General features: G+C 42.8%; 1 protein-coding gene across 11 annotated transcripts in view; it reads left to right on the top strand.

Moving 5' to 3' along the window:
- ENOX1 (ecto-NOX disulfide-thiol exchanger 1) overlaps positions 1-23,675 on the top strand; it is a 427,344-nt gene that overhangs the window by 43,351 nt on the left and 360,318 nt on the right. The window contains exon 2 of one of the 11 annotated variants that reach the window (XM_087895583.1): positions 15,709-15,828. The exons of the other annotated variants lie outside the window; for them this stretch is intronic. The gene's annotated coding sequence lies outside the window, so the exon portion shown is untranslated. The remainder of the gene's footprint in view (positions 1-15,708; positions 15,829-23,675) is intronic. 11 annotated transcript variants of the gene reach the window in all.

Raw genomic sequence — 23,675 nt, 5'->3', positions numbered from 1 at the left:
TGTTTCATTATTTTGATATAATCTTCGTTGGTTGAGATAGCTTATAGGTGATCTCTTATGATGAATATGATTTCATAATAATTACTTAGAGTTGCTGGATATTCTAAGTTTGTTCTTTTTTAAAATAAACCACACTGTGATTTTTTTTCAATTCAAAGGCTGTTTCGAATTGATCTTCTTTCCTCAGTCTATCTAATCTCACAGGACAAAAGTGAATATTAAAATAGGGTTGAGGTAATCCATATTTCTGAGCTGTCCTTGCGGAACGTAGATAAAAGAAAATATAGTATCTTCGCGGTAACTGAATTAGAGATTTTATCAGAGCTGGTTTGGTTTATTCTGCGGGAACCGTTATTAACAGAAGTCAGATTTTATTTACGGATCTTGACTGTGGAGCGACATAATAAAGAACGATATAACCGGGATATTGATTAGAATTATTTTTATTTTAAACCAGTTGGGGATTGTGTGTGGGGGATAAATGTTTGTGTAAATCCTGGCTATTGTGTTCTTTTGACCCGTGGATAATATTGCCTGAAACTTTGTGAAAAGAGATAATGTCAATCAGTTTGTGATCTTGGTTACTATTCGGTGAAAGAATTACACTGGAAGCTTTCAAGAAGAGACTGGACTGCCATCTGTCAGAAATGGTGTAGGTACTCCTGTTGGGCGGGCAGGTGGAGGGTTGGACTAGATGACCAAAAGGTCCCTTCAAACTCTGTTAATTTATATACTTGAGAGTTACTTGTAAATGGGATCATGTACTATATCTGCCCCTCTACAGTGAGATTCTGTATTTAAATGTCTAAAGAAGATAGAAATGAGTTCTTCCTTGTTTTATTTGTCATGTTATTTTCTGTCTCTTGAGCCATCCATCCCTCCCTTCCTCCCTCCCTCCCTCCCTCCCTCCCTCCCTCCCTCCCTCCCTCCCTCCCTCCCTCCCAGCTGTTGGATAAAAGAAGATTACCAATAAATACGATACAGCTATTTGCCATTTTGTGCGCCGCCCACAATTGTTGTGCAGCTTTCCGAAGCTTTTAAGATAAATAAATAAATACGCAGCATAAAGTAATAAAAAGAATGCCACTCACTGCACTGTTGAAACGTGAATTTGAATGGAAATGCTCGGTCCAATTATACATTATTTTAAAAGCTTGGCTGAATGAAAAGGTCTTCACAGGGCACTAAAAGCACTATATAGAAAGGACCAGGCAAACCCATATAGAATAAATCCGTGTATTTTTTCCCTCCCATGGACCCTGGAAAACATCCTCAGATTTAATTTAAGTGGTCTTAAAAAAACTATATAAGCCTTTAAATGGAAAGGAAAAAAAAAATCAGAGTTTGAACGTGGAGTGTTTATTTATTTAATCACAGATGCTGTTCAATTCCAGATGACTTTGGGTGGGTTTACATTATCAAATAAAAGACCATAAAAATAGAAAGTAAACCAAGAGAAAAACAATCCTGCTTACGTACAAAGATAAACACAACACCTCAAATAATTTCCAGAGAAGAACCAGTAGGGGGTTCCTCAGACCAGGAGATAAAGCCTACGTTTTGATTACTTCTTGGACACCATCAGGATGGGAGGATTATGGACTTCTGGAAGGAATGTCACGAGTTGACATTCAGCCTCCCTCACTTCTTGAAGGCGACCAATGCAAAGCAAGAACAATTTGAGAACAAGTATATTATTTATGGGTGTGTTCTGCCCCAGCTACGGACCCCAAAGAACACAGCGCACACAAAGTTTGTACAAAACTTAAATTTACTAAAATAACTCAGTCTTTTTCAAAACAAAGGCTGTTAATAAACTTTCTTAACAGCCTACAAGAAACCAAAGAGAAAGTAATCACAATCTTACTATGGTTGGCAGAAAGCCCAGAAGCAATTTGCAGAGAATCCAGACACGAAGTAGAGTGAACTAAAGTTGTTCCCTACAAATTGCTTCAGTCGGCATTCCTCCTTAAATAGGCTAAGGGAGTAGCCAATTAGCTCCAAGCCTTACTCTCGAGGAGACCTCCTCCTGAGGAGCCACTCCTGCCTTTTGGCAGCTCTGCGCACCCGTGCATCGAGAAGAGGCTCCTCCTCTTCGTCCTCTTCACTTAAAGGAGCTTCTGGAGGTTCTGAAGGCCCTGGCTGAATCCCCGCCTCTGGCACCATATCTTCTCCAGTCTCCTCACTGTCTGACTCGAGCGCCAGCTGCACAGCCTGCTGGCGCAGCACCACACCAGCCTCCTCGCTGTCAGAATCAGCTACAATCCGCACAGGCCACTGACGGGCCACAACAGGGTGAGATTCCCCCCTCCCAAAGTTTGGTTGGGTTCTTTTTGTGGAATCTAGCTAGGAGACGGTGGGCTTGGATGACGAAGTTTGGGATCGGAATGTTTTGGTACCAGTTCTTTTGCAAATAGCTGTTTTGGACTTCTGGACTTCTCGTCCCTACAAAAGAGGAGATGTTAATGGTGCAGTGGATACAAGGCTGCTAGTGTAGGTAATATAAGTAGTCCTAGACTTGCAACCATTCATTTAGTGACTATTTGAAATTGCAATGACCGTTTCTCACGCTTACATTAATTGCAGCATCCCCTCAGTCATGTGATTAAAATTTGAATGCTTGGCAACTGGCATGTACTTACGACAGTTGCAGTTTTCCCAGGATCACGTGAGCCCCTTCTGCGACCTTCTGACGAGCCAAGTCCATGGGGATGCCAGATTCACTTAACGACTGTGTTATCCATGAAAGTGATTCGCTTAACAACCTGAGAGCAAGAAAGGTCGTAAAAAGAGGCAAAACACACTTAACAACTGTCTTGCTTAGCAACAGGAATTTTGGGCTCAGTTGTGGTCGTAGGTCGAGGACTACCTGTACAGTAGTAATTCTCTGAGTAGATTTCCAATGAGAATAATGTTAGAGTAGAAGCCTTCCCTTCCAATTCTGTTATTCTGTTAGTACAAATAAGGAAGGCAAACTAGAACTTGGAATAACTTTATTGTCACTTTGAATGTACACTAATTGGCATATGTTAAAATGAAATTTCATTGCGTACAACTCTCAAAGGGTCACCTCCTCCAATATACATTACATAAATGTGACAAATAAAATAAATATATAAATAAATAAATAAGTAAATAAATACAAAATTATGCACATATCCACATATATTCTATGACACAGGGAAACAACACAGTCTAGTCTGGATGCATACATGTTTATGGCAAGAAAAACAGATCTTGTTAGTTTCCCGGATAGATGACCTAGGGAACAAAGCTGTTACAGAATCTGGTAGTCCTGCTAGAAATAATCCGAAACCGCCTCCCAGAGGGGAGCAAGAGAAACAGAGTCTCTAACAATGCTTTGAGCTCTAAGCACATAGCGTTTATAAGCAGTATCCTGAATAACGGGAAGTGAGCTTTCTATAATCTCCACTGTCCTCACCACTCTCTGTAGGGACTTTCTATCCAAGGCACTGCTGCCACCAAACCAAACAGGGATGCAGTTTGATAAAAAGCTCTCAATCATGCCTCTGTAAAAATTGGCCAGGACAGAAGGGGAAATAAGTGCTCTAGATTATTTAAATGGCGGAGCAACAGAAGGTTCCCAGGTTTTGACTGAAATTTTGCAATTTTTGCAATGCAATTTGGTATTTGACTAGTCTAAAGTAATGTCTCGCTCAGCAATATAAATTTTGAGCTCAATTGTTTGTTTGTTTGTTTGTTTGTTTTATTAGATTTATATACCGCCCTACTCCCTTGTCATCGTAAGGTACTTGTTTTGTTCCCTCCAAAAATGTATGTGTACATGTGTGTGTGTGTGTGTGTGTGTGTATGTCTTGATATATTTACCTCGGTCGGCAGAGGGATTGAGGGCACAGGTACCTACCGTGCCTTATATTTTTATGAACCCCGAAATAAGTGCTTGGCCTTATTTTCTTGTCTTATTATTTTTATTTATTATTTTGGGGCACGTGGAGCAAGATGGGGCTCCTCTTGCTATCTTACCTGATTTCCAGCTCTGCGTTTAAATATTTTCGGGAAGGACTTTTTTTTGGGGGGGGGAGGCTTATTTTAGTGCATGTGCTCAAAAGCCCGATTGGGCTTATTATCAGGGGATGTCTTATTTTCAGGGAAACGGGGTAAATTTGGAGCTATGGAATTGGTCTAACCTCTCGGTGACATGCAAATATTTCCCTGTGGATTTGCAAAAAAGATGGTGTGTCTTCCATCCAAATCAGAGAAGGCCTTGAAAAGCCTTTGTCTTTAAGTTCTTGTTCCCCTTTGCCCTCCTTCGTATTTTACAAATATTGGTCTTAATCCGAATAGCTCCCGTCGCTTCCTTGAGCTAATGATTCAACTGGAATTGGTGCCCAGATCGGATGATTCAGCCTAGTTATTGAGGAATGTGTTTTGATGATACCCATCAAGCCGGCTGATTTTTCCTTCGGCACATAAAGCTTTTATTGATTCTTCTTTTTCCCCAGGGGTTTCCTCCTCCCCCTCCCACCCTCCAAAGCTTGGGCTTAGCTCACCCAACGTGATTTATTAAGGAACAGCATGATTTGGTCAGAAAGATTTATGGAGAGATAAACTGATAGCAAATGACATCTATTTCAAGTAGTACAAGGATGGTTGTGTTCTACGGTGATGCTTTGCCTTGGGCCTTTTCGCTTTCTGCAGACTCTTCAGATGGCTATCTCTCTTTCTCTCTCTCTCTCTTCGCGCACTCATTTATTATAAATGGGGGCATTTGTTTCCCACTTAGAATTCGGGTGGGGATTTAAAATATGCAACCAGGGGTGATGTTTGGGACAGGAAGTGAGGATTGTAGCTTGCTCCTTCTAAAAGTATTTTCAGACAATTTTAAGCATGGAAAGACTTGCCCTTTGGGGACAATTTTGGGAATAATAACAGAATAAGCAGAAGGGATCTTGGAGGCCTTCTAGTCCAACCCCCTGTTCAAGCAGGAAACCTTTCATCATTTCAGGCAAATGGTTGTCCAATCTCCTCTTAAAACCCTCCAGTGACGGAGCAGCCACAACTTCTGGTGGCAAGTTGTTCCACTAATAAATTGAACTCAGGAAATTCCTTAGTTCTTGATTGGTTTTCTTCTTGATTAGTTTCCATCCATGGCTTCTTTTTCTGCCTTCAGGTATTAACAAACAATGAGAATAGAATAGAATAGAATAGAATAGAATAGAATAGAATAGAATAGAATAGAATAGAAAACATGGAATGGAATAGAATGGAATGGAATGGAATAGAATAGAATTTATTCACCAAGTGTGATTGGACACACAAGGAATTTGTCTTGGTGCATATGCTCTCAGTGTACATAAAAAGACAAGATACATTTGTCAAGAATCATAAGGTACAACACTTAATGATAGTCATAGGGTACAAATAAGCAATCGAATCATACTAGGAAACAGTCAATATAAATCTTCAGGATACCAGCAACAAAGTTACAGTCATACAGTCATAAGTGGGAGGAGATGGGTGGTGGGAATGATGAGAAGATTAATAGTAGTGCAGATTTAGTAAATAGTTTGACAGTGTTGAGGGAATTATTTGTTTAGCAGAGTGATGGCGTTCGGGAAAAAACTGTTCTTGTGTCTAGTTGTTTTGGTGTGCAGTGCTCTGTAGTGACGTTTTGAGGATAGGAGTTGAAACAGTTTATGTCCAGGATGTGAGGGGTCTGTAGATATTTTCACAGCCCTCTTTTTGACTCGTGCAGTATAAGGTCCTCCATGGAAGGCAGGTTGGTAGCCATTGTTTTTTCTGTAGTTCTAACTATCCTCTGAAGTCTGGGTCTGTCTTGTTGGGTTGCAGAACCAAACCAGACGTGATTCATCCAATGATTCCAGTTATATTAAATCTTCCCGCTTTTTGAGCGAAATGTATGTTGCCTATGAACTTTGGGCCCCCATTTGCAAGAATGGAACCCATTAACCTTGTACCCATTTGAAACAAAAACAAAATTAACAGATTAACAATACCATATCTCATGCATTTTCTTTCTAAGTGGTGAAGATTATAGCAATTTAATGCACTTCCAATGCTTTGAACATTTGAAACCATTACCTAAGTGAACGTTACACCCAGGTTTCCATTCGCGCGCTGCAACCAGTGAACAAATTAAACGCGGCATGAAACAGTCATGCCAAATCAATACCAAATTATTGTGGTAAAGAGGAAAAAACCCCACAATATTGGTGAAAAATTGATATTCTGCATGATGTATGGAAGCTCGGTGCCTTGCTTTTAAAAGCATGGATGCCCTGTCCGGTTTGATTTATGCCATGTTGGTAAGTTTGTGTTGCATCGGTGAAGGGGTGGAGATAGAAATAATTTATTATAGCACTGAACGTAATAAGGGTCTGCTACGAGGAGACAAGATGCAGAGCTCCATAAATAACATTGGGAAAATTCTTTTTGGGATATAAGTGTGCAAAGGTAAAAGGTAAAGGTTCCCCTTGCACATATGTGCTAGTCGTTCCCGACTCTAGGGGGCGGTGCTCATCTCCGTTTCAAAACCGAAGAGCCAGCGCTGTCCGAAGACGTCTCCATGGTCATGTGGCCAGCATGACTAAATGCCAAAGGTGCACGGAACGCTGTTCCCTTCCCACCAAAGGTGGTCCCTATTTTTCTACTTGCCTTTTTTACGTGCTTTCGAACTGCTAGGTTGGCAGAAGCTGGGACAAGTAATGGGAGCTCACCCCGTTACGCGGCACCAGGGATTCGAACCGCTGAACTGCCGACCTTTCGATCGACAAGCTCAGCATCTTAGCCACTGAGCCACCACGTCCATAAGTATGTAGCTACCCTTATTCAAGCAGAGCAGCTCAGTTTGAGAGAAGGCTGCTAACTTTATTATACCGAATATACAAGAATTCCTTGGCTTAAAATAACAGTTCGTTCAAAGTTACAACATCACTGAAAAAAAAGTGAATTTATTTATTTATTTATTTATTTTATTCGGTTTATATGCTGCCCTATCTCACAATGGACTCAGGGCGGCTCACAACATTAAAACACAAGCCACAATATAAAATAAAGACTAAAATCTAAAAAAATTTAAAATTAACCCTTAAAACCAATTAAAACCCCATCATCAGTTCAGGTCAAGGGATTTGAAAAGCCACGTTTTTAATTCCCGGCGGAAGGTGCGAAGGTCAGGCGCTAGTCAGAGCTCCAAGGGGAGTTGATTCCAGAGGGTGGGTGCACCAACGAGAAGGCTCTACCCCTGGGGGCCGCCAACCGCCACTGTCTAGCCGACGGCACCCTGAGTAGGCCCTCTCTATGGGCGCGAACCGGGCGATGGGCTATCGTTGCTGGCTGTAGGTGGTCCGCCAAATATCCTGGTCGTAAGCCATGTTGGGCTTTATAGGTCATCACCAGCACCTTGAATCTCACCTGGAGGGCAACCGGTAGCCAATGCAAACCGCGCAGGAGGGGTGTAACATGGGAGTATCGGGATTCTCCCATCACAACCCGCGCGGCTGCATTTTGCACCAGCTGTAGCCTCCGAGTGGTCCTCAAGGGCAGCCCCATGAATTGTGACCATTTCCCACTCTTATGCACCATCTCCATGGTCATGTGATCAAAATTCAGACGCTTTGCAACTGGCTCCTATTAATGACATAGTGGAGTGACCTGGGGTCATGTGATCCCCTTTGGCGACAAGCAAAGTCAATGGGGAAGCCAGATTCACTGTCACAACCGTGTTGCTAATTTAACAACCACAGGGGTTCACTTAACAATTGCAGCAGGGAAGGTCATAAAATGGGGCTTTGAGCAGTTCTCTACTCACCCACTGCTCTGGCTTTTTCTTCTGCATGGGAGCAGAATCCAAAGGGGATATGGAGCTATTTCATCATAGAATAGAATAGAATAGAATAGAATAGAATAGAATAGAATAGAATAGAGTAGAGTAGAGTAGAGTAGAGTAGAGTAGAGTAGAGTAGAGTAGAATATAGACTAGACTGTAGAGTAGAGTAGAATATAGACTAGACTGTAGAGTAGAGTAGAGTAGAATATAGACTAGACTAGACTAGACTAGACTGTAGAGTAGAGTAGAATAGAGTTGCGTAGAATATAGAGTCCGAAAGGAGAAGGGCGGTATAGAAATTTGAATTTGAATAAAGATATAGACTAGACTAGACTGTAGAGTAGAGTAGAGTAGAGTAGAGTAGAGTAGAGTAGAGTAGAGTAGAGTAGAGTAGAAGAGAGACTAGACTAGACTAGACCTAGGAAGCCTTCTAGTCCAACCCCCTGTTCAAGTAGGAAACCCCATACCATTTCAGATAAATGATTGTCTAATCTGTTCTTAAAAACTTCCAGTGTTGGGGCATTCACAACTTCTGGTGGCAAGCTGTTCCACTGGTTAATTATTCTCACTGTCAGGAAATTTCTCCTTACTTCTAGGTTGTTTCTCTCTTTGATGAGTTTCCATCCGTTGCTTCTTGTCCTGCCTTCTGGTGCTTTGGAGAATAGCTTGACTCCCTCTTCTTTGTGGCAAACTGTGAGATATCGGAACACTGCTAGCCGTTCCTTCCAAAGAGAAGGAAAAAAATTGAATCGGGGAAGTTGATGAGAATTCTACATCTTTTTCAAGGAGAACCTAACCATCTGGTTGGTTTTTCTAAACTTCTCCATGCTTCCTAAGCAAACATTTACTTTACTTTACTTTTTATTAAATTTGTATACCGCCCTACTCCCGAAGGACTCAGGGCAGTGAACAGCCATAAAATAAAACATATAGATACAAAATTTAAAATGGAGATAAAACTAATTAAATAAATTTGGCTGAGACATTTTAAAACCCCAATAAATTAAAACCAAATTTAAAATTCCATTTAAAAAGAGGAAAAATTTAGGTCAGGCCAGCTTGATGGAATAAAAACGTCTTAAGCGCGCGACGGAAGGTACGCAGATCCGGAATCCTCCGTATCTCCGGGGGGAGCTCGTTCCAGATCGTAGGTGCCCCCACAGAGAAGGCTCTCCCCCTGGGGGCCACCAGTCGACATTGTTTGGCCGACGGCACCCGGAGGAGCCCCTCTCTATGGGAGCGTACTGGTCGGTGGGAGGCTATTGGTGGTAGCAGGCGGTCCCGTAAATAGCCGCTGGTCTTATTGCTATGCCTTAATGTTTTACGTGGTTTGGGGGTATTGCTTAACCACTGAAAGATGTGGTGAAGGCGTTTATCTGAAAATGAACAAGAAGCCATGCTGGACTCAGATAATTTTTGAGTCATTGTTGGAGCTGAAGTTGTTGAGATTCCTAGTTGACAGAAGAACACACTGAGCCTCTCTGGCCCTTGCAGATTTTGTACTTGATATTTTTGAGCTGTCATTCAGACTGACATCCTGGCTCACTTTTTCTCTAGGGAACCAAAGTCTGAGCAGAAGATGCTACCTGCCCTCTGGTAGATCTGCCATCTGCAGATATCTGGAGCTCCTAATTAAAACTCAGAAATGTGCAAAATTGATGTTCTGGGCTTAGCAATTCTGACATTTCCTTCAACTCCTTCCTCTCCTTGTTAGTGGGCGAACGTAAAGACTGTATTTCAACGTGAAGTTGCTTTCATAAAAGGGTAAATCTCACTCCTGACAACATCATTGCTTCCCGAAGCAGAAAACTGGATGAAAAGAGGGAGCCCATGTCCGTACACAAAATTATTCTGCTTGCTAATTAGAGGTTAACTTAGAAGCCTACAGAGGTGGCAGTGTTTCTGGGGCTCGGCATTAAGAATTTTGGGGGTGATTGTAGAAGAAGAGGCAAATGGGTAGGAAGGAAAAGATGGCGAGGAAAGAGACTTTAGGGATTTCTAGGGGGACATGGGTCAGGAGGACCTTTGGCCATAAATGTGGGTTGCATCGTAATCTATTTAATATTGAAATTGCTACCAAACAATCTTGTTTTTTTCAGCTGTCAGGATTCAAAGGGTGAAGTCTACTTCCAACAAAATTGATCTCCGGTGATAATTCTCTACAGGTTGACTTCAATTCATGTAGGATTCTAATGTTAACCTTTTCCCATTATTTAAAGTAAGGCAGGGGACTTTACAAAATAACATAATAACAGAGTTGGAGGTCTTCTAGTCCAACTCCCTGCTCAAGCAGGAGACCCTATTCCATTTCAGACAAATGCTTGTTCAATCTCTTCTTGAAAACTTCCAGTAGTAGAGCACCCACAACTTCTGGAGACAACCTGTTCCACTGGTTGATTGTTCTCACTGTCAGGAATTTCTCCTTAGTTCTAGGTTGCTTCTCTCCTTGATGAGTTTCCATCCGTTGCTTCTTGTCCTGCCTTCAGGTGCTTTGGGGAAGAGTTTGACCCCCTCTTCTTTGTGGCAGCCCCTCAAATATTAGAAGACTGCCATCATGTCACCCCTAGTCCTTCTTTTCACCAGACTAGACCTACCCAATTCCTGCAACCGTTCTTCATATGTTTTAGTCTCCAGTCCCTAATCACCTTCATTGCTCTTCTCTGCACTCAGATAACAGATTAACAGAGTTGGAAGGGAGCTTTTGGGTCATCTAGTCCAGCCCCCTGGCCAAGCAAGAGACCCTACACCATTTCTGACAGATGGCAGTCCAGTCTCTTCTTGAAAGCCTCCAGTGATGAAGCTCCCACAACTTCTGAAGGCAACTTCTGTTCCATGGGTTGATGGTTCTCACTGTTTCTCCTTATTTCTAGGTTGAATCTCTCCTTGATCAGTTTCCATCCATTATTCCTTGTCTGGCCTTCAGGTGCCTTGGAAAACAGCTTGAACCCCTTCCTCCTCTCTGTGGCAGCCCCTCAAATATTGGAAGACTGCTATCATGTCTCCCCTGGTCCTTCTCTTCACTAGACTAGCCATGCTCAATTCCTGCAACCGTTCATCGTATGTTTTAGCCTCCAGTCCCCTCATCATCCTGGTTGCTCTTCTCTGCACTCTTTCTAGAGTCTCCACATCTTTTTTAATATCGTGGTGACTTGTACCCTCCTCATGGAAGAAACGGTGGAAATGATTTTTGAGTCTTGGGAGACAAATTTTCACACCTGGGACCCCTTTGGCTGTTCCCATCTCACTCATTTGGAAGCAATGGCTCCTTTAAACAATTCGGTAGAATGTACACTAATTAGGAGAAGTAATCGCTACTTCTAGTAATGAGCCAGGATGTATATCTGATAGAAAAATGATGTTGTCTAATGTAAATAGCACAGGAATAGCTTGGAGACAGGATTAAATCAGTCTCTGAAGGAATGGCAAAGTTACGAAATGTCCCTTTGTCTACTCCAGAGGGCCATAATTGTGCCAAGAATAATTATAAAGTTATAGTTATAAAAATCACAAAGTTGGAGAAAGGTGGGAAGGGAGCAACGCTTTCCTGCTGCCTTACAACTTTGGGAGAAGGTTTGCTTTGGAGAGGAAGAGGAAGAGAGGGAGGGCTGCTCATGCCATCCTATCTAGTCCTCGACTTACAAAGGTTCATTTAGTGACTGTTCGAAGTTACAACAGTGAAAAATGCGACTTAGGGCTGTTTTTCACACTTATGACCGCTGCAGCATCTCCATGGGTCACGTGATCAAAATTCAGATGTCTGTCAACTGACTCGTATTTAGGACGGTTGTATTGTTCCCGGGGTCACACCGTCCCTTCGGACAAGCAAAGTTGAAGGGGAAGCCAGATTCACTTAGCAACCGTGGGACTAACTTAACAACTGTGGCAAGAAGGGTCATATTATGGAGCAAGAGTGACTTAATAAATGTCTCGCTCAGCAATAGAAATTTGGGGCTCAATTGTAGCCGTAAGTCGAAGACTACCTGTAATTGGGGTGCTTAGTTAGCTAGTGAATGTGTCTTGTCTGTCTGTCTCTCTTGCTGTCCTTCTCTGTTGATATCTATCTATCTATCTACCTACCTATCCTCTCTCTCTCATCTCTCTCTCTCTCTATCTATCTTCTCTCTTTATATATATCTTCTCTCTATATCTCTATATCTCTACCTACCTACCTATCTCCATCATCTATCTATCCAAAGTATCTATCTATCCAAAGTATGTATGTATGTATGTATGTATGTATGTATGTATGTATGTATGTATCTATCTATCTATCTATCTATCTATCTATCTATCTATCTATCTATCTATCTATCTATCTATCTATCTATTTTCTCTCTGTCCTTGTCTTTCTATCTGTCTGTCTATTGTTTCTCTTCTCTTCTCTTCTCTTCTCTTCTCTTCTCTTCTCTTCTCTTCTCTTCTCTTCTCTTCTCTTCTCTTCTCTCCTCTCCTCTCCTCTCCTCTCCTCTCCTCTCCCCTCCCCTCCCCTCCCCTCCCCTCTGTCTGTCTGTCTCTCTATCTTCTCTCTGTCCCCCTCTCTCTTTCTATCTGTCTGTCTAATATATCTCTCTCTCTGCCTCTCTGTCTATCTCTCATCTCACTTCTCTCCCCCTCCCTCCCTCCCTCTTTCTCTCTCCCACCCACCCACCCTCCCTCTCTCTTTCTCCCTCCCTCCCTCCCTCTCTCCCTCTCCCTCTCTCTCATTCTCTCTCTCTGTTATCCCTTACTTTTATTAAGATTGGATCACTGCTGGAGAATCGATTATCTGCCTAGGAGGTGGTACTGTATTTGCTAGAATTTTGCAAAGATTCAAGAGCTTGTTATACATCTGTGCATGTTCACCCTCATCAGAATTGAGAGACAATTGAACAATAATTATAAGGTTGAACCTGGGTAATTCCCACACCTTTGGTATCCACTCTGTTGTGCTGGGATTGGAGACCCCTTAGGAAGACCAAGATTGCAGCTCAAACTTTGCTTTGAATGAGTAGTTGGCAAATGGATTTTATTAACTACTCGGTGGGATTGCTGTTCCTTTGTTATGAAAAGCAGCAACAAAAGTTTATTTTAGGTCTGAGCTGTGCTTTGGATTCAGTCTGTTCAAGATGCTTCACAGCATGTGGGATGTACTCATAGCACCTGCCTGCCCACATCTGAGGACAACCTGACTTCTTTCTGAGATCGCACAGCTGACCTCTACAGCTGTCAGAAAAAGATGCCGTGTGTTGAAGAAAAACGTGGAGCGTGGGAGAGAGTAGGACTATGTATTTGGGCTGCAAGGCTACAGATTACCACTAGATGGTGATAGGGAGAAGTAGAAGCATCAACGTTTTTGCTCCCCTCTAGTGGACAAATAGATTTTTGCAGCCCATTTATAGAAAACCTAACTGTATGTAAACAGAGCAAGCAATGGTCATGTGAGAAATTGGAGAACGGTCATTGGGAGATGGAGAGGGAAGAAAAGATGGACTCCGGAGGATCCTTGGTGCTCTCTGAGATTGGTTGTTGTCCTGCAGACATTTCATTACCCCACTAGGTAACTTCATCAGTGTTAGGAGGGAGGGAGGGAGGGGTAGGAGGAGGAGGAGGATTGCATGGTCCTTGGTGCTCTCTGAGCTGGGTTGTTTTCTTGCAGACATTTTATTACCCAACTGGGTAACTGTTTTGTCCCCCTTCCTCACACAGGCAAACGTAATACCAAGCACGCCTGCCAATATTTTATTAGGTAAACAGATTAGAATTCTTGGCAGACCAAGGTTTTGGCAGCAAACTGCCGAATGCCTGCCAAGACCGTTTTCACTCCCATAAAGCAGAAGAGGACTTATCTTCAGTCCGTTCCAGGAGCAACAAATTATCCACGAGACAAGAGTTTAGTCAATGTTCAGTCCAAAATATATCCAAGCTGAATTTCAGAGATCACGATGTGACTTTCAAGGTTTAACTTTGTCCGTCACAAAGCCTGAAGAGCAATCCCACCCACTTTTATTCCTGGTGGGGCGTGGCTCCGTGTCTCAGCTCAATCTCTGGCCCTCCCATGCATCTTCCATTGCTGCGCACGCTTCTCCCTCCGACGCTGCCTGGGATCAAGCCAGGATTCATCCTCCTTGCTCCCTATCAATTGGTGCTCCGATGTGCCTTCCTCCTGGCACATCCCAGGCTGTTCCTCCTGGCCTTCGGATGGAACCTGAGGCATTGCCAGAGAGGAGGAGGGTCCTGGAGAGGGAGACCTTGTCAGTTCCTCCCCATCACCTTCTGAGTCCTCTTCCTCTGTTAGGACAGGCTCGGGAGTCGGGGTCACAACAGTAACATCATCTGTGCTACCATAGAAGGAAGTGTGGCTTGCTCTCTGCTATATATGTCAATACTGGTGGGAGTGTTATATACAAGGACAAGCCTTTTGTATATAACAGAGAGCAAACCCCATTCCCTTCTAGCACTGATGATGTTATCTAGTTGGGTAATGAAACGTCTTCAAGAAAGCAACCCAGCTCAGAGAGCACCAAGGACCCCACACATTCAACCCTGAGCTACAAATGCTTCTTTCTGTTGGTAACATCTACTCTGCTGTGCATTTCCTTTCAAGAGTTTGTTGTGTGTTGGTCTGACCCGGAAATAATTTTCCACGCAGTATTAATATTTATTAATATCATAAAAAAGTATGATATTAATTCCAAGAAATATTTGGAGAGATTCTGGAGAGCTACTTTATAACAGAGTCGCCTTTCTAAATGCTAACTTTCAAATTTATTGTTAGTCTTGTATTTTTGGTCTGAGATTTGCGACATTGAAGTTGAGATGAACTCAAATCTATAATAACTCTTTGAATTTAAAACTTAATATGTCCTGTATTTTACTCTTGGAAAGCTGGTTTGGAAGAGAAGATTGTCAGGGCTGTAATGATTAATTAAATCTACTACTTTTTTTTTAATATTCATATGAATGTGTTTGCAGCTGTATGCGTATACATAAATTCATATATATTAACTTGACTGTTAACGTTTAGACAAGCAAGGTGCAAATTGAATAAATACAAATAAACATTTTGGTCCATGTACGGTAATTATATTTTTAATAAAAGGCAAGGAAAGTATTATTTGAAATGATAGAATTTTTTTTTTTTTTAAAAAAGTGCTTAAGTTTTCAAAAAGCTACTCAGGGCATTAAATGACAAGAGACAAAATGAAATATTGGATGAGGAAGATGATGGAATTAGATGAGGTGGCTAAATTGAATCCTTTGATTAGGGAAAAGATGATATCTATGTTTATTGCTGACTGGAAAATCCTTATGGACTTTTTACATAAAGCAGGAGAAAATAAATTTATGAGTTTTACAGAGTTTTGTTGTAACTATAGAGTAATAGAGTTGAATTTACAATTGTATTTATAACTGCCGTAGAGAAAATCGACAACTATTTTGTATTCAGTTGCTTTTGTTCTCTTTTTTTCTTACATTATATTAGTCTGTATCTTCTTTTTTTTTAAAAAAAAACTTTAATAAAATTATATATATATATATATATATATATATATATATATATATATATATATATATATATATATATATATAAAGAATGACTCATTAGGCTAATAAGGCTAAGTGAAGTAGCCGATAATAGTGCCTGTGTAATAAAATTTTAAGCTATTTTAATGAAATACCATGCCAAAAATCCTCTACTAGCTAAACAACAGCAGCCGCCATAAAATCACAATATTGCTTTGCATTTTGCAATTTTTTTCTTACCTCCCAAAGCTGTGATTATAATTTAATAAGTTAATATTATACAAATATTTGGACAATATTTCCGACATTAATGCATGTAAAAAAAAAAACACTTTACATATATTAACAGTCTGCACTTATTTGCTTATTTGCAGGGAGGTTTAGACAAAAAACTCTTGGAGGTCTACAATACAGCACAAATAAAATGGAGACAACCAGGGTTGTATTACCAGAAACTAGTTCCATAATCCTCACCAAAAGCTGAGCAGAACAAGGTAGGGTTCCCTGCCTTGGGAAAAGGAAGGACATTGTTCCCCAATGTTGGTGAGACCAAGAGAAAGAAAGGAAGGAAGAAAGGAAGGAAGGAAGGAAGGAAGAAAGAAAGAAAGAAAGAAAGAAAGAAAGAAGGAAGGAAGGAAGGAAGGAAGGAAGGAAGGAAGGAAGGAGAAGGATGGGTGAATGGGTGGATGGATGGATGGGAAGGAGGGAGATGATGGATGAAAGGATGGAAGGAAGAAAGGAAAGGAAGGAAGGAAGGAAGGAGAAGGATAGGTGAATGGATTGATGGATGGATGGAAGGGAGGAAGGAAGGAAGGAGAAGGATGGGTGAATGGGTGGATGGATGGATGGATGGATGGGAGGGAGGGAGAGGATGGATGGATGGAAGGATGGAAGGAAGGAAGGAAAGGAAGGAAGGAAGGAGAAGGATAGGTGAATGGATGGATGGAAGGGAGGAGGGGAGGAAGGAAGGAAGGAAGGAGAAGGATGGGTGAATGGATGGATGGATGGAAGGGAGGGAGGGAGGAAGATGATGGATAAAAGGATGGAAGGAAGGGAGGGAGGAAGTTGGGTGGATGGGAGAGCAGAAAGGAAGATCAAGAAAGAAAAATCAAGAAAGAGATCAAGAAAGGACATCTACATAGAATGTAGAATAATAGGGATGGAAGGGACCTTGGTGGGTTGTACTTCAACCCTTTGACCAGCTGTCCATTTGGGAGTGACCTCTTAATTATGAGTCGGAGAGATGGTTCTTAGCTTGGTAGCCTTCCCTTGCAATGGGATGCTGTGAGTTAAATCAGTATTATTAGCACTGGGCTCCAGATGGGTGGGTTGGGGGACAGAAACCTGCCACATAGAGGAGGGGGTCCACCTGTTTTCCAAGGCACCTGAAGGCCAGACAAGGAACAATGGATGGAAACTGATCAAGGAGAGATTCAACCTAGAAATAAGGAGGAACTTTCTGACAGTGAGAACCATCAACACATGGAACGGAAGTTGCCTTCAGAAGTTGTGGGAGCTTCATCACTGGAGGCTTTCAAGAAGAGACTGGACTGCCATTGGTCAGAAATGGTGTAGGGTCTACTATTTGAAAGCAAATAGTAGCAAAAACAAGGGAGGGAAAGGGGAAAGGAGAAGTGTAGGAAAGAAGGGAGAAAAAGAAAGAAAAGGCATTGGCTCTCGACTCCTTTTGGTGTAGTAGAATAAGATAATAACATCAAACCTCATTTTTTTTTACTTTTATGTAAAAAAAGGTTAAAAAAGTAAAAAGAAGTTTACTAGTATGAACTAGCCACTTCTATAACGACAAACCTATCTAATCAGTAAAACCAGTGGTGAAATCCAAATTTTTTTACTATCGGTTCTGTGGGCGTGGCTTGGTGAGCGTGACAGGGGAAGGATACTGCAAAATCCCCATTCCCACCCCACTCCTGAGGGAAGGATACTGCAAAATCCCCATTCCCACCCCACTCCTGGGGGAAGGATACTGCAAAATCTCCATTCCCTCCCCACTCCTGGGGGAAGGATACTGCAAAATCCCCATTCCCTCCCCACTCCTGGGGGAAGGATACTGCAAAATCTCCATTCGGATACTGCAAAATCTCCATTCCCTCCCCACTCCTGGGGGAAGGATACTGCAAAATCCCCATTCCCACCCCACTCCTGAGGGAAGGATACTGCAAAATCTCCATTCCCTCCCCACTCCTGGGGGAAGGATACTGCAAAATCCCCATTCCCTCCCCACTCCTGGGGGAAGGATACTGCAAAATCTCCATTCCCTCCCCACTCCTGGGGGAAGGATACTGCAAAATCCCCATTCCTATCCCACTCCTGGGGGAAAGCTACTGCAAAATCTCCATTCCCACCCCATTCCTGGGGGAAGGCTACTGCAAAATCCCAATTCTCTCCCCAATCTGGGGCCAGCCTGAGGTGGTATTTGCTGGTTCTCCGAACTACTCAAAATATCCATTACCGGTCAGAACCTGCTGGATTTCACTCCTGGGTAAAACCCAAAATCAAAGTTTCATTTTTTCCCTCACCTCGAGCACAAAGTCCAGAATCGGTTTCCAAGTAGAAATAAAAGTATTTGTAAATTTTTTTTCTTGGATCAAAGCAGCCCATCTAGCCATCTCTGGCTTAGTTACTCCATCAACTTCTGCAGCCCTTTGTCCGTTATGGGGATCCAAATGTCCTTCCATTTTTGTGGCTAAAATAATCTTACTGCCATCAACAAAAATAACATCAAAGTTCAATTTTTGTTCCCCCCAAGTCTTTCCCCATTAAACCCAAGAGAAAAGTTTCTGGTTTTATCTTTATGTTCACTTTAAGAATTTTATACCCTTTAAGAATGTATTAGAATATGAACCCTACTCCAATATTTCTTTGCTTTGACACACATCCACCATAAGCGATAAAATTTCCCTTCTTTACTTTTACAGTTCCAACATTCATTTGAAATACCTTTATACATTCTGGTTAACGCGCCTGGAGTTAAATACCATCAACTCTTCAAATTCTTCCTGGGATCCAGCCTCACTCAAACACACAGCAGAGAAAATAGGTTCTTTAAATGGGAAAGGACCGGTAATTCCAAGCCTGTTATTTTAAGATTGTATTTGACGTGTTTTATTCATTTCATTAAAATATTTTAAAACCGATCTCGGCAGCCCCTGGGAGGGTTTGCAAAAGGCGCAGCCCCCCCAAAATTCTCATCAAAAATGATTTGCAGCCATTCGGTAAGACACACATCTCTCCAAAGGAAACTGAAATGCGTTTTATATTGTCTGAAACACCATCACAAAGAAAACACAAAGCTTTTAGTCCTGCAGTGAAGACGCTGAAACGACCCCCTTCTCTTTTTATGCGAGGAGTCTTGGGTTTAATGTGCCCCACAAATCTACTTCAAAATGATGGTTTATAGCCTGACATTCGGCTTCCGTCTCATGGTTTAAATGCCCAATCAAGAATTGCTGAGCAGGAAGGGCTGCGGGAATTTTGAAGGGACTGGGTTTTGTTTTTCCCCCATGGTTATGCGGGATAAATGTTGATTTATGCTATTGAGTTTACATCTCAATAAAATGATGTCATTGAACTTGGAAAGCTGTAGAAACATTTCTGTTGGTGGCACAGAATAAATCAAAGTTAACGCAGATTAGCCAGGCTGGAAATCTACAGGGTGGACAATTGTATCTTCCCCGAGATCATTCTCCAACCATAATCTCCAAGACGGTAGGCAAAACTACATGTTCAGCGCTATGTTTTCCCTGCTTTTCTTTCTCTTTTTACAACTAAAGAACAGGTTCTCCAAGGAGAAGAGCGTGAGCTTCAAAACCGTAGACTCGGTTTCCTTATGTTTTGATGGTCTCAAGAGTTGCTTCTCTTAGAAGCTGGAGTTGCAAGGAAATCAATAAATAAACCACGCGGAATGATTTACGGTTGGGATAGGACACCAGAGGAAATGGTCTCCGCGTATATCAAAGTCTATGTTGGAAATATGAACGATCAGAAGGGACTTTTTTGTCATGCTTAATGATCATGTAAAAAAATAAGCTGGAAAATCCTGGGTTGAGATACCTTCAGGGATCCAGAGGCTTTTAAAGATTAATAGACAATGGAGGCCAGAAGTCTTCCTCTTGGGCTCGATGGCCAATTGGCTGGAAGAAAGTCATGGAACGTTGTTTTCGTATGTGATAACATGTAGAGAGGCACAAAGATGGGAAAGTTTGGCAGTCACTACCCACAATGGAGGAATGGTTGGTGAAGATGATGGAACATGCTGAGATGGCCAGATGGACTTGTTTGTTTAGAGGAAAGATGAAAGCTACCTTTATTGAACTTATAAACTTATGATTTATGGTTTTGATGATTAGACAGGACAGATTATGGAAGGAAGAGAGTCACGGTGTAAGTTTAAAGACAGAGGTAAATTTACAATGGTTCTTATAACTGCTGCAAAGGCTTCCAATCCCTCCCTCCCTCCCTCCTTCCTTCCTTCCTTCCTTTGTTCCTTCCCCCCTCCCTCCCCTTCCCTCCCTCCCTTCTTCCTGCCTTCCCTCCCTCCTTCCTTCCCTCCCTCCTCCCTTCTTTCCTTTATTACTTTGTTCTGTTCCTCCCTCCCTCCCTCCCTCTCCTCCCTCCCTTCTTCCTTCTTTCCTTCCCTCCCTCCCCTTCCCTCCCTCCTCCCTCCCTCCCTTCCCTCCCTCCTTTCTTCCTTCCTTCCTTCCCTCCCCCTCCCTCCCTCCTTCCTTCCTTCCTTCCTTTGTTCCTTCCCCCCTCCCTCCCCTTCCCTCCCTCCCTTCTTCCTGCCTTCCCTCCCTCCTTCCTTCCCTCCCTCCTTCCTTCTTTCCTTTATTACTTTGTTCTGTTCCTCCCTCCCTCCCTCCCTTCCCTCCCTCCTTTCTTCCTTCCTTCCTTCCCTCCCCCTCCCTCCCTCCTTCCTTCCTCCCTCCCCTCCCCTCCCCTCCTCTTCCCTTCCCTCCCTCCTTCCCTTCCTCCCTCCCTCCCTCCCTCCTTCCTTCCTTCCTTCCTTCTTCTTTTCTTCCTTCCTTCCCTCCCCGTCTTTCCCTCCCTCCTTCCTTCCCTCCCTCCCTCCTTCCTTCCCTCCCTCCTTCTTTCTTTCCTTCCCTCCCTCCCTCCTTCCTTCGTTCCCTCCCTCCTTTTTTCCTTCCTTCATTTCTCTCTCCCTCCCCCCCTCCGTCAGACCAGAAAACCAAAATCATCAGTATGATGATATGATCTTCTGTTTTATGTTCTGGAGAACCAGGGGATTCAATGTCAATTCTGAGATGCTTTCTCAAATTTCATTTCTGGTTTCTGAAACCCAGATTTCATTTATCCGACCATTTTCTAGGTTGCAGTTCTTCCTCCTGTCTCTCAAAGTTCTTCTCACAGCCTATTTCACCATCTACATCAAAGTTAAATCGAGTGAGGTTGCTAAACCATTGGTAGCACAATAGCCATTTAAAGTTAGCGGTTTACATAGGATGCTAGCGCTATCCAAAGTGCTAAACCTTCACAGAAGGAAGAGGTATCGAGAAGAATATCTTCTGGATATCTTGGTGGAGCAGCGGACTAAAGTGCTGTTAACTAGCACCAGCTGCCTGCAATTACTGTGAGTTCAAATCTCACCAGGCTCAAGGTTGACTCAGCCTTCCATCCTTCCGAGGTAGGTAAAATGAGGACCCGGATTGTGGGGGCAATAAGCTGACTTTGTATAAAAAAAACCCCGCTTAGAGGGGGCCGAAAGCCCTACTAAGCAGGTATATACAAAAGTATGAAGGCTATTGCTTAACGCATTGTAAGCCGCCCTGAGTCTCCGGAGAAGGGCCGCATATAAATCGAACCAATAAATAAGAATGCATCCCTCCTTCCCTTCCTCTTCCTCTTCGTTTTCCTTTGTCTTTCTTTCTTTTTCTTCCTTACTCTATCCTGTTAGTTTTTATCTTTTCACGTTTGTTTTTAAAACATTTAATGCCATTATATATCTGTATGTGTGCATATACAATAAATAAACCTCATGCGCCTTTGGGTAATAAAACCTGTCTGCCTCTTTCTCATTTCAGTAAAAAACTTATATATATTTTGGGGATTGTTTTGTACAGGGAGGATCAGTACATAAAACAGCAACTTCTCTTTCCTTTAATATCTCCCCACCCCTCCTTTCTCCCGGATCAGATTTTCAAAAGCCACACTTCTGGGCTCCCTCCCTGGACCTTGACATGAGGCCAACGTGCCTCTAATGGGTCTTGTTACCTTGAGCATTGCAAAAGACAGATTTTGCTCTATTTTGTGTTGAGCTCAGCTGTGCTGAAGTTGCCACTTCTGGACAGCGCTAGTTTGTCATTGTGGGAAGCGAGTGGGAAGGAGGCACCGGATGACAACAACAATATCGCGTTTTGTCACCATCAGCTGTTGTGCGTGGTGCAATGCGGTGCACCATGGCTGGATTAATTCTTGGAGGCATCCTCTACCTTTTTCTTCTGTGAAAGCAGTTGGTGGAAGAGCGGAGGAAGAGCTGAGCCTTGGAAGAAAAGGTGGCCTTGCAAATGGGTGAGAAACACGGAGCTTCCCTTGGAAAAGGCCATTTTTGAAGCTGTTGGCTTAGAGACTCAAAAGTAGACTTTACATTCATCCATTGCTTTGGATGAGTGTTGTGAAGTATGGGAGGGATGAATGGATTTTGTTATAGAAATGGATGAAGAGCAGTCTTGATTGGACAAGAAGACCTCCAAGGTCCCTTCCAACTCTGTTATTCTGAAGCTTTATAGCTCACTGAATGGTGGTGCTCTCTGAGCTTGGTGGTTTTCTCGTAGATGTTTCATGACCCAACTAGGGAGCATCATCAGAAGGGGGAGGAGGAGGAGAAGGAGGAGGAGGAAGAGGAAGAGGAGGAAGAGGAGGAGGATTCTTGGTGCTCTCTGAGCTTGGTGGTTTTCTTGTAGATGTTTCATGACCACTAGGGAGCATCATCAGAAGGGGGAGGAAGAGGAGGAGGAAGAGGAGGAAGAGGAGGAAAAGGAGGAGGATTCTTGGTGCTCTCTGAGCTTGGTGGTTTTCTTGTAGATGTTTCATGACCCAACTAGGGAGCATCATCAGAAGGGAGAGGAGGAGGAGGAGGAGGAGGAGGAGGAGGAGGAGGAGGAGGAGGAGGAGGAGGAGGAGGATTCTTGGTGTTCTATGAGCTTGGTGGTTTTCTCTTAGATGTTTCATGACCCAACTAGGGAGCATCATCAGAAGGGAGAGGAGGAGGAGGAGGAAGAGGATGATGATGATGATGATTTTTGGTGCTTTCCGAGCTTGGTGGTTCTCTTGCAAACATTCAATGACCAAACTAGGGAGTATCATTCGTGGTGCATGATAACTGATGATGATCCCTAGTTGGGCCATGCAACATCTGCAAGAGAACCACAAGCTCAGAGAACACCAAGGACCCCACAGACATGAGAGCCTAAATGTTCTTTTTAGACAGTTCACAACTTTGATGGCTAGTTGAGATATTTGTGCCTTAACTGATTTTTAAAAGCGGGCTTCCAGAGCTGGCTTGGTGGATGAGGGTGAGGGAGAGCTGTCTTCATTTGAAGCCTTCTGACCCTCTGCCCACAAACATCTCAACCAGCCCCAAACCAGTGGTGAAATTCAATTTTTTTTACTACCGGTTCTGTGGGCGTGGCTTGGTGGGCGTGACAGGGGAAGGATACTGCAAAATCCCCATTCCCACCCCACTCTGGGGCCAGCCAGAGGTGGCATTTGCCGGTTCTCCGAACTACTCAAAATTTCCGCTACCGGTTCTCCAGAACCTGTCAGAACCTGATGGATTTCACCCCTGCCCCGAACCCATTTGAGAATCTTATAATCAGCTGTGTTTACAAGCTTGCTGACTGCACCAACCGAATCTCCTCTGTTTTTTCCTAACATGTTAACCGCATTGTTTTTCCTAGTTTTTCATTTGTTGTCACAAGGTTGACACCCACAGCGTTGGGTGTCTATTGTCTTGACAGAACACGAGTGTAGGACTTTTGTGATAAAGCCATGCCAGAATCATTTTGGTACCATCAGATGGCTATCTTAATTTGCTTTCACTGTTTTCCTCTTTGTGATTAAGCAGGCTTTGAAAAGAGCAGAAAGGGTTAGTGCTCTCCGAAGCCCAGAAAAATCAGATTTCTCTCAGAAACAGGGCGTTTACCCCATTCACAGAAAAATGAACAGAGAAATCAAATGGAAGAAGCGATCTTGTGCATCTTATTTGATGCTTTTTCATAAGCAACACGTTTGTTTAATTTCCTTCCCGTCCCCCTCGAATGCCAACCAAATTGAGAAAGTTTTATTTATGAAAGCTCCGTTATCA

The sequence above is a fragment of the Pantherophis guttatus genome, chromosome 5 (genome assembly GCF_059756535.1).
Source record: "Pantherophis guttatus breed Tessera chromosome 5, ASM5975653v1, whole genome shotgun sequence".
Taxonomy (NCBI): domain Eukaryota; kingdom Metazoa; phylum Chordata; class Lepidosauria; order Squamata; family Colubridae; genus Pantherophis; species Pantherophis guttatus.
Note: the sequence above shows the minus strand (reverse complement) of the source record. Positions and strands in the feature narration are given on the sequence as shown.